Consider the following 12,165-nt stretch of genomic DNA (forward strand, 5'->3'; position numbering starts at 1 on the left):
TGAAATGCCCTAGCTCCTGGGTTTAGGAGCTAATTTTTTTTCCCAGCCATGGAGACAGTCTGGCCTTTTGAGAGGAGGGGGGGGGGGTAGTGTGGCACCCTCTAGCTTAGTGTGCTAGTGTACATAGTTGCTAGAGTAGGTACATCTGGCTTGGCTGTCAGCCAAGCTTGGGTTGAATCCAGCTCAAAGAGGCTGGATGACTCAGCAAGCAGCACCTTTGTTAACTCCCCCTGCTCTTTGGAACTTTGGAGAAGCTTCCAGAAGTAGAGGGTGGAGTCTAGGCAGAGCTGCTTGGAGTATTGAGGAGGGCCCCAGCCAATCCCCAGAAAAGTGGGCTGGCAGGGAGCAGGTACCTCTTAAATACTCCTGGGTCATGCCAACAGGGGCAGTCAGGTGGAAGATGGAAAAGGAGTGCTGAGGAGGCTGTCGGTGGCCTTGAGGGTGCCCCCTAGTCTGGGTGGGGTGACCTTGGACCTGGAGAGACCCTCTACAACACATAGAGGATATCATTCATTGAGGCACTGGAACAAGTGTGAGGACAGCAGGAGAAGGTCAGCACATCCAAGAGTTCTCCAGGGGAGTCAGCCGGGGAGGCTGGTGAGTGTGCAGTCTGGGAGGACTGAGGAGAAGTAGTCAAAGGTAGTAGTGGAAGGGGCAGCAGAGGGGGGGGCCTGAAGAGGTGGTGCTGGGATCAGTAGCCACAGGGATGTAAGCTGGACACTGAACTTTGCTACACACCCAAACAGTCCCAGGGTACCTACCTGTAAAGGGCTTTTTTGCTTTGATCTGGCTGAGCACTTTGCCAGATTCACTAAAGGGTCCCAGCTGTGTCTGTTTTTTTTTTTTTGCAAGCAAGTGAAGTGCTGGAGGAGGAAGAATAAGTGTATATAGTCTGTATATAGGAGAGTTGTCCCTGAAGTTTTCTGAAGTCAGGTGGTCATCCCATAATACCCCTACTCCCCGTACAAGTTTTAACCCCTCAATAAAAACACAGAAACAAACTGCTGGACTGCTTTATGACTCAAGTGTGCCTGTGGAAGATTGGTGTGCCTGGCTGTTCAGGGTGGGGGTTCCCTTTTCATCTGGTTTATCCTGCCATTTCCCCAGTTCCTGGTTGCAAACTGACCACACTAAGCATGGCAGCTGATCCATGCTAGCGTGGTCAGTTAATAGTCAACCTATGTCCTCTCCTAAGAAGCAGAGGACAGAGAATTGGGAGCTCTCAAGGTGCACATACTGCCAAGAGTACTCCAACAATGAGGAGAATTGATGAGGGAAGTGCCAGGATGCCTCAAATACCATCAGGCAATGCATCTACAAGATTAGCTGTACGTTCTGCACAGAGGGCATGCTCTATCATCGGATGTATGATTTAGAAGGAAATTCTGTAACCGTTGCTCCTGTAATACCCCTGATAAAAAAATGTTGCCTACATTGTCTGGTTTTAGTGACATTATCCTTTATACCCCTGTATGTGCTGCTAACTCCCTCTGAGAACCAAAAAAACCCTAAAGTCTTGTGCTAAAACCAGTAGTCGTAGGATCTAATGGACTATGCATAAGCAATGAGCCAGACAACAGGTATTTCTTTAGGCAGCTATGTAAAATACACCCCCTGGATGGGGTGTGATAAGACAACTAAAGCAGACTAAATAAAGTTCTCATGGAAAACCTAAAAAAACACTGATGTGTAAAGCTCAGAGTCCCATCTTAAGGCTGTAATTAGCATTGTGAATTACATTGTGAAAACAAAAATGTCCCATTACAAATTGAGTTCAGAACAGTTTATTAAATATAAAAGCAACATAAATTGAGTAAATCATTAGTGTGAACAGACACAGCCACAATGCAGGCAACCAAATGCAACTAGCAGCCTTCATTGCCCCAGGTTCCATAGTGCAGATGTAGGTAACAGGTATGAAAATCAGCAAGAATGGTGCCTTTAATTCATTGGACCTCACAAGGAACATGGCAGCAATGTGGCCACATGTGCCAGAGCCCCTGAAGGAAGAATTGATTGAGTCATCTGGGAACCCGCATCACAGGAAGTGACGTAACAGTAAGACAGAAGCCAATGATCGCATCATGGGAGGAAACAGTGGGGTTTATTCTAAAAGCTGGAGAGTGCAAAAATCAGTCTCACTTCTGTATCGCAACCTCATCAGCTTCCAGGTTTTATTGCCAAAGCCTAATTGAAAAAGCTGAGGTTAAATGCTGATTGGTTCCTTTGCAGAAGTGAGACTGATTTTGCATTCTCCAGCTTTAGTAAATAAACCCCATTGAGAGCACACACACGCTGGATGTGATGGATCTCCTTGGCAATGCATTTTGGGGCAAAATATCCAAAGAAATACCATGTGTCACTGTATGTATGAGGCCATAGTTTCTCAACAAGATAGTGAGTATGCTCCTGCCATCAAACTCACCTATTGTCATTGTATTCTAACCTTGCAAATGTAAACAGAAGCAGTGGCGGTTTTAGGCATAGGAGAACGGGGCAGCCGCCTGGGGCGGCATTTTTTCATGACACGTGGGGGGCGGCATGACAGTGTTCCACAACCCCCGGGCCGCGGACCGGTACCGGTCCGTGGATCAAATGGTACCGGGCCGCCCAAGGAACTTTGAATAATTTCACTGTGGCAGCCAAGGCGCAGAGCATTGCTCCCCCCCCCCCGAGCCCGCCCATTGTGTGACCATAGCGAATTAAAATTCGCTATTGTCACACTGATCCTCCTCCTGGCCAATCAGGGAGCGGGTCCTCCTGCTTCCTGATTGGCTGAAAGGCAAACCCCACGCCATTGGCCGAGGAGGAGGCCCCACGGGAGGACTGAGGAGACGCGGGGAATTGGGGGACTGAACTGAAGAGAAGTGAGGTAAGTGCACGGACGGGTCTCGCGGGGGGAACGCTGGCGCTCTGCATTGAAAGGTGGCACTCTGGCATCTCTACATTGAAAGGGGGCAATGCTGTGGCACTCTGCATTTATTGGGGGCATTGCTGTGGCACTCTGCATTTATTGGGGGCATTGCTGTGGCACTCTGCATTTATTGGGGGCAATGCTGTGGCACTCTGCATTTATTGGGGGCAATGCTGTGGCACTCTGCATTTATTGGGGGCATTGCTGTGGCACTCTGCATTTATTGGGGGCATTGCTGTGGCACTCTGCATTTATTGGGGGCATTGCTGTGGCACTCTGCATTTATTGGGGGCAATGCTGTGGCACTCTGCATTTATTGTTATGTTGTCATGTTATTTTTTTTGGGGGGGCGCCGGGAGGGAGTCTTGCCCGGGGAGCAATTTAATGTAGAACCGCCACTGAACAGAAGCCATGAATGTGTTTACTGTAGTTCATTTTTTATTGTCTGTTTACATGTATGACTAATGTGCAGTTCAGAGATACTGTTAGATATCAGGGAATATCCGATTGCCTCTAGGGGGATCAGGAAGGAATTCTTTCCCCTGCTGGAGAAAATTGAATCGTATTTTGCTGGGGTTTTTTCCCTTCCTCTGGAACAACTGTAAGTATAGGATTGTGTATTTAGGATTGTATTTTTTTCCCTTTCTATTGGTTGAACTAAATGGTCTTTTTTTTTTACCAGACAATGTAGATCAGTTAGAGATTGTCAGGAAGGATGTGTATACTTTTTGTTGGAAAGGAATGTCAAATTGAAATGGTAAAGTTTGTAGAGCACACTGAATGCCTTCCAATATAAGCTGGTTATTGTACTAAGTTGACAGAGAGGATGTGACATCACAAAGTCTTCCAATCAGCCACACCTGCTAATGTTACAAAGCAGGTTCTTCTTCTCTGTAGAGGAGCAGAGTCCAAGTTACATGTTTCACAGAACAATGCCTCCACTGACCCTTCTAGCAGAGCAGAGACAGCAGAGCCGGTCGGCTCACATTCAGGCTTGTTAACCATCGGCATATTTCAAGAAAAGGGCACATAGAATTAGCAGGCTTTTGAAAGCAAAGCAGACTTTTTGTAAGGTTTGTGTACAAGCGGAAAAATTAATAACTCATACTTTGTTTCAGAAAGAACAATGGTCTGTAAGCTGCAGTGGTGGTGCTACAATTAGTCAGTTAGAAGGCCAGGGCTTTACCTTGTCCTTCCTATAGGTCACACTGCTATATATATCTGCACCCACAGCAATATAATAGGGAAAATGGAGCTTCATTATATAGCAGCAGTAGGCAAATTTATAATCTGTCACCAATAATGGCCATCTGGACTATAGTGAAAAATCTTGTCCACTTCAGGAGACACATTTTAGAGAGAATGTCAAATTGCCCTTGGCAATTAAAATCTGATGAATTCATCAACCTTTTTTAACCAGGGTGCTTTAAAATCCCTGAGTTTCCTCTAGAGCACATGTGTCAAACACAAGGCCTGCGGGCCCTCTAAACCATATCATGTGGCCCTCGCACCCAGGGGGAGAGGTGTGAGATGTAAAAGAGAGCTGAACACTGCACACTGTGCATAGCAAACCCCTAAACCCTACACTCTGTATGTAGCACACTCCACAACACTGTACCCTATACATTGCGCACCCCTGAACTTTGCACATAACGCACTCCTGGTATTTATTGCCCCTTTAGGATCCTACCACTATAGGTGCAATTTGGCCACACTGACCATTCGATGCAGTGCAACGGGGGGCATGGTTGAATTCCTGCACCTATTCTTTGAGATAAAGAATATAGATAAATGCATAAATGTATATAGTCTTACAGATACAACCGGCCCTTTGAGGGCAACCATAATGCTGATGCGGCCCACAATTTGAATTGAGTTTGACACCCCTGCTCTAGAGATTATTAAATCTACCTTGAGGGGTGAGCATTGTAACAATAATTTCTTCCGGGGTGTGCCTTGGAGCATGATGGTGTAAGACAAATGTGAGGAGAGCGCCATCTACATCTTATTCTTTATTCAATATCTTGACAATAATCCTTTTGCTCACCTGTTGATTTTTTCCCCACAGGAAATCCACACTCTGCACACCTTGTCTTCGTCCGAAAGGTGTCTGAAACCAGCTCGAAACTCGAGAAATTCAGACATAAGAAAAGAGAGGCCCGGGGGAAGATGGCGGCACCTCGGCATCCGACTTGGAGCCTCCGGCTGCAGAAACAGTATAAGTGCTGCACTCAGGCGATTCTTACTATCAAGGTAGATATTTCTCTCCTGCACCAGGACTTCCATAAGCTCTGGGGCAGAGTGACAGAAGCTGAGACTCAAATCTAGAGGAGGAAAGGCCTGGTGCCGCCATTAGAGCACTCCTCTGAAAAGATGCAGTGTCAACTTCAACAACTTACCCAGAAGCAGGACGATTTATAGAATCGCCTCCGCTACTGTAACCTTTGGTTTGTGGGTCTTCCGGAGGGAGCGGAGGGCACGCATCCTGCCTCATTCTTAGAGAATCTCCTGATCACCACCTATGAAAGAGATGCTTTTTCCGCCACATTTGTGATGAAGAGGGTGCACCGCCTGACAACTATTGGACCACCTCAAGAAGCACCGCAACGCACATTTATTGCCAATCATAGAAATATAATGGGAAAAAATGTGAGTGTTTATTTTACCAACACTTACTCAAACCTGTACTTTGCAGTTGTAGGTTATTAAATAGACATTTGAACAGCTGAAAAAAATGGTAAGATAATGGGTCCATCATTACTAAACAGTCCTACAATAATTAAAAGAAAACAAAAAAGTACAAAATTGCTTCTAATTTAGTAGAGCTGCCAGAAATGGTCACCTTTTTTGATGGCCTAAAAGGACTTTTTTTTTGCAAAAGGTGTCCAGTTTGGAAATGTGGGGCAGGGTATCACCAGAACAAAGCCATTTAATTCTTAGTCTACCAGGAAGAGATACATATTGGGGGTTTATTATTTGCTCTACCCTCAAGGCAGTATATCTAATTTAGTGCATGTGTGGCCTACAATATATAGGTAGGACCACATGGGCCCTGCAGGTTAGGATTAGTGAACATGTAGTCAATATACCAAAGGGTTCCCATGGACATAGTGAATCCAGACACTATTCCTCCCACCATGGCAAAGACCCGATGGGTCTAAAACTAGCAGAAATTAATATTTTTTTTTCTCCATTGGCATGGTAGTAACAATAGAAGGGAAATTTCACAATAAGAAACTCTGTGGATTTACAAAGTGAGGACATACAGTCTTTTGGGCTAAACGTTGAACAGGATCTGAACTGTATTATTACTAATAGTTGATGGCATATCTTTTTTCTTTAGCAGTATATTGTGTTTTAATATTTTAATTGATGTAATCTGTTTATTTATAAGATTTTATGATGTGTAATTACTTGCCATGTATGTGACAAACAAAGAGGGGGGTCTATTGTTCTCTTTTTTTTCCCTTCATACATTTTATAGATATTTTTAGTGCAATGCATACAAATAATGGGAATTTTAATTTGATCAAAACCCTCTAGATGGCACTAACTGATATTCAAAATAGATAGAGCTCTAATAATTTTATGAGTTTTTTTTTAAATAAAGATTTGATTTTTAATTGAATTCATATCCTATAGGAATTATAGTGTTTTTGAGGAGGTTTTTAAAATATGGAAGTGACTCTGCACTTTAGTTGTATTTTCTCTTGATTTTTATTGTGTGTACCTGCCTTTATTCAATAAATGTGGTGTATTTGCAGTACTTCACTACAGTAGGTCTCCTCCATATGCTTGATGTCACTGATAATTGCTGGCTGAGATTGATGTGGGCCGGGGGGGGCGGGCGGAAGACGAACCGCACCATACTACCCCCCCGGACCCACACCAGGCTGCAGCCGCACACCATACCACCCCCCGGCTCATTTACCTTGCCTGGATATGTGGAGGGAGGAGGGCAGGCAGCAGCACACGGCAGCGGCAGCTTCAGCTTCTTCCCCCTGTCTTCTGCGTCTCCTCCAGTCCTCCTCCATGGCATGGCTTCACTTTTTGGCTAATTGGGAAACGGGTCTCTTTCTGATTAGCCAGGAGGAGGAACCGTGTGACAATAGCAAATATTAATTTGCTATTGTCACACAACTGGGTGGGCTCGGGACACAGTGCTCTGCGCCCTGAGCCCACCCTTTTTTTTAGCTTATTAGAGCCTCTGGCTCTAATCACATGCTAAAAAAGAAAAAAAAAGCCCCATTGAACTCCATGTGTCCGGCGCCCCGTATGTAGATTAGGGGACCGGACGCATGGATAGGGGGGGGGGCGGCGCCCCTGCGCCCTCAATGCACCAGCCGCCACTAATTACTTTAAGCACTGGAGACCTCAATATATGGGAGGTCATATGAATCAGGTAAGCATTTGGTTTGCACCATGGTGAAGGAGCACTGGAAGTGTCACTGACGTTGGAAGGCTTTTGCTGCATAGAGTTTGTGTTACACAGGAGTTTCATATTGTTTACACAGACTTTACACTGTATATATGATCGATCCCCCGCTAAGATAAACGGAGTCCGTCCGACGGACGGGCTGTGTGAAAGGGGCCTTAGGCTTATTGCACACAGGCTGTAAAAAAAAGAAGCTTTTAAGGGTGTTTAACATTTTTTTTTTCAGACTCTAAACACACCTCTATATTAGCCTATGAGGCCTTGCACACAGGCATTTACAGAGGAGTGTTTAGTGGCTAAAAAATTCACAATGCCTAAACACTAGGTGGTTTAGTGCTTTCATGCCAAAAGTCAGAATAAGTTAACCCCATTTTGATGAGAGCAAGGGCCTCTTCCCCGCAACCTTGGCCGGTGGTTGTGGGGGTCTGCGGGCATGGGTATATCGGAATCTGGAAGCCCCCTTTAGAAAGGGGGCCTCTGAATCCTACCCCCCATGTTAATTAGTATGGGGATGTCACCTGATGGCCTGGCCCCCATAGGATTATAAGAACTGTCAGACACTGAAGCTGACAGAACGGTGGGAGCAAGCATCTGTGGCGCATTTTTTTTTTTTATGGGGTCGGCGGCAGACATCATGACTGATGTGTGAGCTACCATGGGGGACATTATTCATTTTTAATAGAGGAAAACCGACTTATGCTTTTCTTACACTACACTGTTTTTTTGTTTTTTTGGGGGGGTAAATGATTAGGGGTACCTCCTACTCATTCACATAGGGGGGGGGGTCGGTATCTAGCAGGCCCTCTTTCTTAAAGGGGGCTTCCAGATTCCAATTTGCCCCCTGCCTGCACACCCCCACAACCACAGCCCACAGAGTTGTGGGGGAGGGGCCCTTGTCCCCATCAACATGGGGACAAGGTTACATATAGTTGGTGACACCCCCCCTGTCCCAAAGCACCTCCCATGTTGAGTGCATGTGGCCTGGTATGGCTCGCTCATCCATTCCCCCCCCCTTTCCTAGCCTGCCAGGCTGCATGCTCGGATAAGGGTCTGATATGGATATTGGGGGGGACCCCACGCCGTTTTTCTTTTTCCTCAAAGAATCAAAATCTGATCCTGTTCATTAAAGTCGCATGGAAGTCAGATCAATGTCAGAACCGGAGTTGCAGAGCAAAGTCGGATTGACAGTCGCATGGCTTTCGTGTTGTACCGGGCCTAAAGGTTCACAAAATCAAAATTACTGGACACACTTTTAATTTTTTTTTTCCTTTATAGCTGCATACATTTTCGTATTTGGCACCAACTTAGTGTGACTCGTAAGTCCCCGTTCACACTGGTGTGATGTGGGAAACCCTGCGATTCCTGTGCAGGTTCCCACATCGCACCTGAATTATTAATATTAATTAACTAGATGACGCCCGTGCTATATCCGAATGACGGGTATAGCGCGGACCTAAATTGCCGGTAGGGCATACATTAACAACCTCCCGTGCATGAGCGGCCTGCGCGCTCCCTGCGGAGCGCGCCCGGCTCGCTCTGTAATCGTCCATGAGACTCGCCTGATCACAGATCGAAGGAAGGGGGCGGTCCCGCCCCCTTACCACGTGATCAGCTGTCAGCCAATGATCATGTAAAGTAAAGAGCAGCCGGCAATCAGCTGTTTTTTTTCTCCTCACACTGTCAGGGTGAGGAGGAAAAATAAAAACGATCGCTGGCTGCTGTCAGAGGAACATTGGTCCCGAAGAGGAAAGCAATTTGTGCCCCCCAGTGCCACCTACCAATGCCCACCAGTGCCATCTGTCAGTGCCCACTAGTGCCACCAACCAGTGCCCACCAGCACCACCTACCAGTGCCACCTATCAGTGCCCCATCATAAGTGTCACCTACCAGTGCCTGCCTATCATTCCCCCTTAGTGCCACCTATTAGTGCCCATGAGTGCCGCCTATTAGTGCCCTTCAGCGCCACCTACCAGTACCTTTCAGTGCCACCCATCGGTGCCACCCATCGGTGCCCCCATCAGTGCTTCCTTATTAGTGCCACCTTATCAGTGCCCATCAGTGCCACCTTATCAGTGTCATCTATCAGTGCCCACCAGTGCAACCTATAAGTGCCCATCAGTGCAGCCTATCATTGCCCAACAGTGCAGCCTATCAATGCCCATCAGTGCAGCCTACCAGTGCCTATCAGGGCCCTTCAGTGCTGCCTCATCAGCGCACATCAATGAAGGAGAAAAATTACTTGTTTGCAAAATTTTATAACAAACTATAAAAACTGTTTTGTTTTATTTTTTTGTTTATTCAGCAAAAAATAAAAACCCTAGTGGTGATTAAATACCACCAAACGAAAGCTCTATTTTTGCTTTTTTAAATGATAAAAATTTCATTTGGGTACAGCAGTGCATGACCGCGCAATTCTAATTCAAAGTGTGACAGCACTGAAAGCTGAAAATTGGCCTGGGCAGGAGGGGGGTTTAAGTTCCCAGTAGGCAAGTGGTTAAGCTTAGAACAGGTTAAAGCTGCAAGAAATGGATAGTCTGAACAACTGATTAACAAAATATAAATATGAACAAGCCATGGAACAGCCCAACAGGCTGCTTATGTGTACAAGAATAGGAGTCTGATAGGTAGATGTCCCACTGTCAATGATGGCTTTTCGGACACTTGCTTGTCATTGAGGGTTTGTTCACACACTCCGGATGCGTTCTGGATGCATTTTTGCTTATAGTTCACACCACAAAAATGCACTTTGAATGTGTTTCTGCATGTGTGTTTTTCAATGCGTTCTGGGGCATTTTTCCACCCTCGTTTTCTCTTGCTTTCCTAGTTTATTTTCTGCTGTAATGTGTTCCTGCGAGTTTTTCGATGTGTTTAGCTGCATTCCGGTGCATTTTTTTTATGTTTTGCCACATTCCAGTTCAGTGCAGAAAAAATGCAGCATGCTCTAATTTTTTTTTACTGCATTTGTGTGAACTATGCCATCGGAACCCAAATAACCAACTGTCCGTGCGTTTTTGATGCAGAAAATAAAAATGCACTGGACTGCATCTGGTGTAAACTGGCCCACATACTGTATGTAGGATCTGCTGCCATCACCTCTGTGATTTTGCCAGCAAGGGACATACTTATAATCTTTATCCAGTAAAACAGGGAATGCTCACCTGATTGCACTGGGAAATCTGTGTGTGATTAGGAGCTTATCCATTTCCCTCTAGGGAAGCCATACACAGCTCAAACAAGTTTCTAGATGCTCAACTCAGGTATGCTGCCCGAAGGATTGTACATTACAGGGCCAGCCTAGTGTCTAAGTAATAATTAGGACAGAGGAGAAATTACGCCAGAGAGATATTGTATGAAAGAAAAACGATATCCTATTTAGACAGGAATGCACTGCCATACACAAGACATCAGATCAACATGGAAAGAGGCACAGTCAGCAAGTGGGTAATGTTACTGACACGGGTGCAAAAACTGAACTACCGCCAGAAAAAGGTCCTTAGACTACAGGTGACAGCGTCTACCGAACCTGAAAATAAAAAATGGCACCGGACCTTCCAATTAGACCAAACCTGGAGGACAGAAATGTTTATTGAAAAAAAAACAAAAACAAATGTTCATTGAATAACAAAAAAATCAGAGTACATAACTGCAAACCTCCCAACTTTTTAACTTCAGAATGAGGGACAATTGAAGGAAGAAGTGCGCTGCAGCAAGCGTAGAGCGCCACTGCAAAAATATGAATGTGACCAAAGTCTCAATGGTGGAAGGGGCTTAAGGGATGTGGTTAAATCAAACACAAGCTTCTTTGTACCTATAAAATATGCTTTGATTGCATTGTCTGAGACTAATTCATTAAAATAGTCCGGGACTGCATAGTAAACAGCAACTGTTAAGACAATAAACATGTTGGTGAGAAGAATATAATGTACAGTAATGTGTACTGTATATAGTGTAGGAGTGTGTAAGGCAGAGTACAGGGGTTAGGGTGCTGCAGTCAGTGACGGGTTTAGGATACATAACGGAGATTGCAGGGGTCCAGGGTGTGTAATGCAATTTGTTGAAGGATCAGTATAGAGGGCTGTAGTCAGTGCTGAGTTTAGGAGTATATGACACACATAGAGCACTAATTTGCATGCCCCCCAGCTCTCACAAATACACCCAGCTCTCTCACCTCTAAAAAAATGCCCCCCCCCCCAGCTCTCACAAATGCCCCCTAGCTCTCTCACCTCTAACAAATGCCCTCCAGCTCTCACAAAGGCCTCACCAGCTCTCACCTCTTAAAAATGACCCCCACCCAGCTTTCACAAATGCCCAAAAACTCTCTCACCTCTTACAAATGCCCCCAGCTCTCTCACCTTTTACAAATACCCCCAGCTTTAACAAATGCCCTCCCCCCAGCTCTCACAAATGCCCCCCAGATCTCACCTCTTACAAATGCCCCCCTATTCTCTCACCTCTTACATATGCCCCCACCAGCTCTCTCACAAATGCCCCCCAGCTCTCTCTCCTCTCACAAATGCCTCCCAGCTCTCTCACAAATGCCACCCCAGATCACACCCCTTACAAATTTCCCCTCAGCTCTCTCACAAATGCCCCCCCGCCAGCTCTCATAAAAATGCCCCCCAACTCCCTCACATCACAAATCCTGGACCCTCTCCCAGCTCTCTCACTAATGCTTAACCCCCCCCCCAGCTCTCTCACTAATGCCGTACTCCCCCAGCTCTCTCACTAATGCTGGACTCCCCAACTCTCTCACTGATGCCACACCCTCCAGCTTTCTCACTGATGCCACACCGCCCCAGCTCTCTCACTAACGCCG

The sequence above is a fragment of the Pelophylax lessonae genome (assembly GCF_965119305.1).
Source record: "Pelophylax lessonae genome assembly, chromosome: 13".
NCBI classification, from domain to species: domain Eukaryota; kingdom Metazoa; phylum Chordata; class Amphibia; order Anura; family Ranidae; genus Pelophylax; species Pelophylax lessonae.